At 33.3% G+C, this 8,250-nt stretch overlaps 1 non-coding gene across 1 annotated transcript; it reads right to left on the bottom strand.

Moving 5' to 3' along the window:
• Positions 1–6,060: 6,060 nt before the first annotated feature.
• Positions 6,061–6,167, bottom strand: LOC139856284 (small nucleolar RNA R71). Its single transcript, XR_011761776.1, has one exon. It is a non-coding gene; the product is annotated as a small nucleolar RNA R71 (small nucleolar RNA).
• Positions 6,168–8,250: the final 2,083 nt, after the last annotated feature.

Raw genomic sequence — 8,250 nt, forward strand, 5'->3', positions numbered from 1 at the left:
CAGGGGCCGTTTATCTAACCCGTTTGGTAGCCGTTTTTGAGCCAGGCAGGCCGTTTGGTAGGCCGTTTGGCAGTCCGTTTGGCTCGCCTGGTTCTCTGGATCGTAATTTGATTTCTTGTCTTTTGCCATTTTCGCTCTAGAGTCTTCGTTTTAGCTCTGATTCTCTTGATTCTTTTTGCACCATCTTCATAATTACTTGTTCTTCAACTCTAACAGACGAAGTAGGTATTTTTTCGACAAAGCTTGAATCTTTCTTGTTTTTGGCCTTTAATACCGGGGTGAAAACATGACTTTTTAGCCAATATCAAATATCCCACACTTAGACTTTGCTTGTCCTCAAGTAAACTCTCATTTTACCTTAAGAAATCTTTTCGGAGTTTCTTTTCTAATAGCCTAAGCGGTTTACTTTTTATTATAAGAGCAAAAGATAGGGTAAGTCATCTATGTTACGATTGAAACTATCTCTGCAAGCATGCGAGGAGGTTACATGACATAGGCTAGCTTTCACGGGTCACTCAAATTACACAAGTGTTTAGGGTTCCCTATAGATCTAAGAAATGAATTCACTCATAGCCAGTCATCCTGCACCCATCGTCATAGGCTTGATCAAGACTCAAATCCTTGCTACTAATGTGAGAATGGTAGTAATCTTAGCTTCTAGGTCATTTGTCAATGATGGAAAGGAATTTTGGAGTGGTAGTGAAGTTGTTTTTGAGGGGTGAGAAAAAGGATAATGTAGTCTTTATGCAGACTTTTATTCGGATAGATGTGAGTGCTGAAATATTGGAGAAGCACTTTTGAACTTTTCTTCATTTGATAATCATTTTGGCCAAGTTCTTCTTCAGCGTTTCTCTTTATAAGTTCTGCTCCCCTTTTTTCAGAATTTTGAAAATTAATTTTTTTTTTTTTGGACATTTCATCTCGAGAAACTTTTTGTCGGTAAACTTTTCCAAGACCTTTGCCATGATACTTGAGAGGTTTATAACATCGGGTTTTCGGAAGGAATCTCATTTTCTGGATTTTTCGAGTAATAGTAACGATGATATGAATGTGGTGGTGGAGTAGAAGTAGTGGAGGTGCGAAAGGCTTATTTTCGACAAATGGCTAGCTCTTCTGATTATAATCGAATCACGTTTCGCTGCTTTGGAAATGCAGATCTAAAGCAAGTTCTAATTCTGAGCACAAACATCGGCACTCTCAACGGAAAATAGTGAAGCATTAAAGATGAATGCTGGTCTTATTTGGGGTGCCTCACCATAATAAATTTAGGTTGATAATGCCTTAGTCATGCAATGCTCCATTAGAGATTTGGTTCAACATAACAAGATTTCCACCCTACTTAAGCCTTATTTTTATTTACAAACGTTTCAGGTTTTCAAAATACTTTTTCGAAAAGGCTTTCTCTTGTTAAAAAATTTTGAAATTTGGCTTAAGAACTAAGAATCTTCATAATGAGTTATTTTAATACAGCATAAAAATATTATACCAACATCCCACACTTAGACAAGCGTTGTCCTCAATGTTCCTAGTGTATCCCACACTTAGGAGTTTTAGTTGAAGATTTGGGAGTATTTGTCTAGTGTTTAAGTGGGTTGGGATCTCACACTTAGTGATAAGCTGGGATGTAGCATAGTTTAAGTTTTGAGCTAGTAGCGGGAAGAAATAAGTACCCCTAGCTGATGTTGCTTATGATGATACTGGCTGGCTTTCAGTCCTTGCATATTTTATCGGCTCGTTTGTCATCCTTTATTCTTCTACTCTACTTTATTACACGGGTTGCCTCCCGAGAAGCGCTTTTGTTTAAGGTCGTTGGCTCGACCGTAGTGATGCCTTAGAAAGCAAACATTCCTCGCTGATGGTTGTAATATTGGTTTCTCGAGGGAATGTGAGTCTTGGTGGGTAAATCCTGAGAAAGTGTCGGACCAACAGTGGTAGAAGATCCGGTACTTCTCTTAAAGATCTTCTAAAAGATAAGTATTGCGCAGTTTCGGCTCGTGATAAGTATTGAAGTTCGATGAGAATATGATCCATGGCTCTGCTGGTTGACCCATGAATGTCAATCATAGAGGCAATGTTGGTGGTGATTGTTTCTCTGATGGGATGCTGATAATGCTAAAAACGAACATATATTTCATAGCATTATCCTTCAAGAAAGACAAGCTTTTAGTTGCAATTGTTCTATTTACAAGTGATATTCGTTTAAATAATAAAAGATGAAGACAAAAGACAGATTCGACGATTTGAAGACGCAAACGACCAAAACGCTAAAGAGTACAAAGTACAATCCAAGTGGTTCAATTTATTGATGAGAAACGTCTCAAAATTACAAGAGTATAAGCCGCAAAAAGCAAAGTACAAGATATTAAATAGTACGCAAGGACGTTCGAAAATTCGGAATCGGGACATGAACAAACTATCAACACGCGATGCAACGGGCCTAAAATTATAAGTCAACTATGCACATGAATATAATATAATATATAAATAATTCTATAAATTATATATATTATATTTATATATTAAAATAAAAACCGTCGGCAAGCTAGCAACCAAAGATATGTGAGCTGCCCCAGGGGGCCATGCGATCGCATGGCCTGGAAGCATAAAATCCATGCGATCGCATAGCAGCTAAAGTGAGGCCAAGTCATATAAATTACAACGTTTTCAGCGAATTATAGACACCATATCATACTTCAATTACTCTCTCTCAATATATATATTTATAATTTTAATTTTAATTTTAATTTTAATTTTAATTTAAAGTTTAATAATAATAAGGTTATAGTGGCGAATGTTTTAAGTTTGTAAGTCGAAATTCTGTCCGTGTAACACTACGCGATTAATACTCACTGTAAGTTATGTTCAACCTTTTTAAATTAATGTCTCGTGGCTAAGTTATTATTATGCTTATTTAAGCTAAAGTAATCATGATGTTGGACTAAATATTAAAGATGGGGTTATTGGGCTTTGGACCATAATTGGGGTTTGAACAAAAGACCGACACTTGTGGAAATTGGACTATGGGCTATTAATGGGCTTTATATTTGTTTAATTGAATGATAGTTCGTTAATTTAATATGGAGATTTACAATTTAAGGTAATTATAAATAACCACATACACTCGATCGGACACGATGGCCGGGATATTTATAAATACTAATAATCGTTCATTTAACCGGACACGGGAATGGATTAATAGTCAATGGACTCATTAAAACCGGAGTGGATTACATACAAGGACACTTGGTGTAATTGTTAATAAAGTATTAAAACCTTGGATTGCACACAGTCGATAACCTGGTGTAATCATTAACAATGTATTAAAACCTTATTACAGTTTAAGTCCCCAATTACTTGGAATATTTAACTTCGGGTATAAGGATAATTTGACGAGGACACTTGCACTTTATTTTATGACTGATGGACTGTTATGGACAAAAACCAGATGGACATATCGAATAATCCAGGACAAATGACAATTTATCCATGGTAATAAATTAAAATCAACACGTCAAACATCATGATTACGGAAGTTTAAATAAGCATAATTCCTTTATTTTATATCTCATTGTACTTTTAATTATCGCAATTTTATTTATCGTTATTTTATTTATCGTACTTTAAATTACTGCACTTTTATTTATCGCACTTTTATTTATCGTCATTTACTTTACGCTTTAAATTAAGTTGTATTTATATTTAATATTTTACATTAGGTTTTAATTGTGACTTAAAACATAAAATCGACAAACCGGTCACTAAACGGTAAAAAATCCCCTTTTATAATAATAATAATAATATTACTTATATATATATATATATATATTGATACAAATATAGTTTAAAATTAATATAGCGTTAAACTCAGCTAGCTCCCTGCGGAACGAACCGGACTTACTAAAAACTACACTACTTTACGATTAGGTACACTGCCTATAGTGTTGTAGCAAGGTTTAGGTATATCCACTCTATAAATAAATAAATAACTTGTGTAAAATTGTATCGTATTTAATAGTATTTCGCAATAAAAATATAACTATTTCGTATACACCTCGCATAACATCAAGTATTTTTGGCGCCGCTGCCGGGGAACTTCAATAACGCCGAAAGCGAAACGCTATAAAAAAAATTATTAAGCTTTTAAGCCATTTTTTAAAAAATATATTTATATAAGTTTTAAATATTAAAAAAAATATATAAAAACATAAGAAAAAAGAAAAATATATTTCTATATTTTTGAGTATTTAAATTAAAAAGTTTATATTTTTATTGTTAAAAGTTATAAAAACTAATAAGTAAATTATTATTTTTTTAAGATTTATTTAAGTTATTTTTTTATTTTATTAAAAATAAAAAAAATATATAATAGAAAGTAATCGGGCCACAATACTGTAGCAGCCTATAATCTGGCCTGGAACTCGACTCCATACGATCGCATGGCCATAACAAGGAAACCTCATGCGATCGCATGAGATGAAAAGACAGGTCTGATCATTAACTGAATCGAATTAGGGTTTGTTTGATTATATAATTAATTATAATTATGGTTTAATTAAAATATTAATTAGTTTAAATTAGTTTTATTTTTAGTTTTAATTAGTATTATTAAGTTTAATAATTAATATGAAAACTAATACTTTTATATAAATAATATAAAAATAATATATTTATAAAAATTGTATTTTTATAACTTTAAGTTTTATTTTTATATTTTGTATCTTTTTATTTCGTTTAATCGTAATTTGTATATTTATCATTCATAATTAGTTTTAAACTTAGTTTTTGCAGTAGTTTATTTTTATTTCTAGATTTCTAAGATTTGTCGTAAAATCCCTTAAGTACTTTTTCTCTAGACTAAGATTTAAGCGCTTTAGAATTTTACGACGTCACTCATCGCTTTAATATTTAATAGAATTTAGTGCCTAATTAAGTTATTGCTGTTTTGAATATAGAATTTCTTTTAAGCTTTAATACCTTTAGACGCAACTTTTAATATTTAGTTTTTAGACGTTTAAGTTTCGACGCTTTACTTTCTTATTTTTATTTTTCGGCATTTTTCGACGCGCTCTTTTTCTTTCTCATTTCTATGCTCTATTTTTTAGGACATAGAATTTTCTTTATTTTCTTTAAAACTTTGACGAAAAATTATTTTAGGCGGTTAAATTGATAGACATGCAAAATTTTCTGGTTCGTAGTAATAGTTGGATTTGTTAGTGGTGAGTTGTGGGCTTCTGATTTAAAGGGTCCTGGCTACCTGCTGCATCTATTGACTATTCGAAACGTAGGCAAAATCAGACAAGTTTATTAATTTGATAACTTTAATAATTTTTATCTTTATAACTAATAGGATATTCAGTGAATGCACCGAGCAAAACGTTCACCACCTTTCATACGTTCACCTACTGTAACTCGATCAAGACATCTAGCCAATATTGTCGCCGTTGATTTTTTTTTAGAATCGTCATCTAGTCTACCAAGTACTCCAATTCAAATGTCCGATAATCCATTTTTTGAACCCGACCTCACAATTGAGAATCCGGAGGATATTCAGGGACAATTCAGAGATCCTGAACCACTAATCATTCCTCCTGAACCACAAATTACTGATCCAGAGATCGTCGAGGAAGAAACCATTAAATCAGAATCCTCTAGTGATTCAGATTCAACAAATTCAATCATGGAAAATCTGGAACCTCTAAGTATGGATGACCGAATGAGGGCTAAACACACTGGCCAAGGTCATGCAATTACTCAACCAGACATTAATGTGCCAGATTACGAAATCAAAGGACAAATCCTACACATGGTAACTAATCAATGCAAATTTAGTGGTGCGCCGAAGGAAGATCCAAATGAACATCTTCATACCTTTAATAGGATCTGTACTCTATTCAAAATCAGAGAAGTTGAGGATGAACAGATCTATCTCATGTTATTTCCCTGGACTTTAAAGGGAGAAGCTAAAGATTGGTTAGAATCGTTACCTGAAGGGGGAATGATACATGAGATGTCTTAGTTGAAAATTTTCTGAAACAATTTTTTCCGGCATCTAAAGCCGTGAGACTTCAGGGAGAAATAGTTACGTTCACACAAAAGCCAAATGAAACTCTATATGAAGCATGGACAAGATTTGGAAAGTTGTTGAGAGGATGTCCTCAACAAAGTTTAGACACTTATCAAATAGTATAAATATTCTACCAAGGATGCGACATTACTACACGAAAAGACATCGACATAGCAGCTGGTGGTTCCATTATGAAGAAAACTGCAACTGAAAGTTACAAATTATTGATAACACTGCTTCCCACTCACATGAGTGGCATCAAGAAAAAGACATCGTTAGATCATCTAAAGAGCTAGAGCTGATTCTAGCCATGACTTTGATTCCATTTCCGCAAAGCTAGATGCTTTTGAGAGACGAATGGAAAAGATGATTAAAGATATTCATGCAATACGAATTAGTTGTGAGCAGTGTGGAGGACCACATTTGACAAAAGATTGTCTCAGTATTGAATAAACAATGGAACAAAGAGAGAATGTTTCATACATGAACCAAAGGCCTGGAAATAATTATCAGAATAATTATCAACCGCCAAGACCAACCTACAATCAAAATCAGAATTATAACCAAAATGTTCCATACAACAACCAACAAGGTCCTAGCAATCAACAAGTATCTAATAATACTTATAACCAGTAAAGACCTATTTTTCTAAATAAACCACCACAAACCGATGATAAAAAGCCAAATTTAGAAGATATGATGTCAAAGCTAGTTGAATCGCAAACTCAGTTTTTCACATATCAGAAACAAACCAATGAACAAAATACTCAAGCATTTAGAAATCAACAAGCTTCTATCCAAAATATGGAACAAGAAGTAAGTAACCTAGAAAGGTTGATAGGTGAAAGAAAACCAGGGAGTCTACCTAGCGATACAAATGCTAACCCTTGAAATGAAACATCTAAAGCCATTACCACAAGAAGTGGTATTACACTTAAACCACCGGAAATACCTGTAATTTCTGATGACTCTACTCCTACTACATAGGCACCACAGCCTGAACAAGAGAAGGAAACAGAACCGGTAGTTGAAAAGGTTAATGAAGATAACATAGTTAAAGCTAAACCTTATGTTAAACCATACCAACCACCGCTTCCTTACCCAAGTAAAATAAGAAAAGAAAGATTTGAAGCCGAGCAATCCAAATTCTTGGATATGTTTAAACAAATAAATATCAATCTTCCTTTCATTGATGTGATTTCAGGAATGCCAAGATATGCTAAATTCCTGAAAGATCTAATCACAAATAGAAAGAAAATGAAATAACTCTCGGTTGTTACTATGAATGCTAATTGTTCTGCAGTACTGTTGAATAAACTACAAGAAAAACTCTCTGATCCAGGAAGTTTCACAATTCCATGTTTTCTGGGTAGTCTTAGTTCAATAGAAGCATTGGCAGACTTAGGTGCTAGTATAAATTTAATGTCGTATTCACTATATGCTAAACTAGATCTTGGAGAATTGAAACCAACACGAATGAGCATACAACTAGCAGATCGATCAATAAAATATCCTAGAGGGATAATGGAAAACATGCTAGTTAAAGTTGGTACTTTAGTATTTCCAGTAGATTTTGTTATTCTGGACATGGAAGAAGATTCTCGAGTTCCTCTTATATTAGGAAGACCATTCTTAAACACGGCCAAAGCAATAATAGACGTGTTCGGTAAGAAACTGACCCTAAGTATAGAGGACAAGAGTGTTACCTTTTCTGTTGATAGAGCCATGCAACAACCACAATCTGCATATGATACATGTTATTATATTCAAACTATAGATTCACATGCAGAATTGTTACAAGAATTTCCAGAATTACAAGGAACAGGAGAATGTTCTTTAGGAGAAGGAACTGAACCAATTGATAAAGCTGAAATGTTAGCTACACTCATGCTAATGATTATGAACCAACAACATAAGAACTTCAAATGCTAAAAAAGGAAGACAGATATCGATACAAATCATCGATAGAAGAACCACCGATATTAGAGTTAAAGCCACTTCCAAACCATTTGGAATACGCTTATTTACATGGTGAATCTGAATTACCTGTAATAATATCGTCTTCTCTTATGAAAAATGAAAAATCTCAACTCATTTCTGTGCTAAAAGCTCATAAACCAGCTATTGCATGGAAGATTCATGATATTAAAGGCATAAGTCCTTCGTATTGCACACATAAAATCCTT

Source organism: Rutidosis leptorrhynchoides, chromosome 6 (assembly GCF_046630445.1).
Source record: "Rutidosis leptorrhynchoides isolate AG116_Rl617_1_P2 chromosome 6, CSIRO_AGI_Rlap_v1, whole genome shotgun sequence".
Taxonomy (NCBI): domain Eukaryota; kingdom Viridiplantae; phylum Streptophyta; class Magnoliopsida; order Asterales; family Asteraceae; genus Rutidosis; species Rutidosis leptorrhynchoides.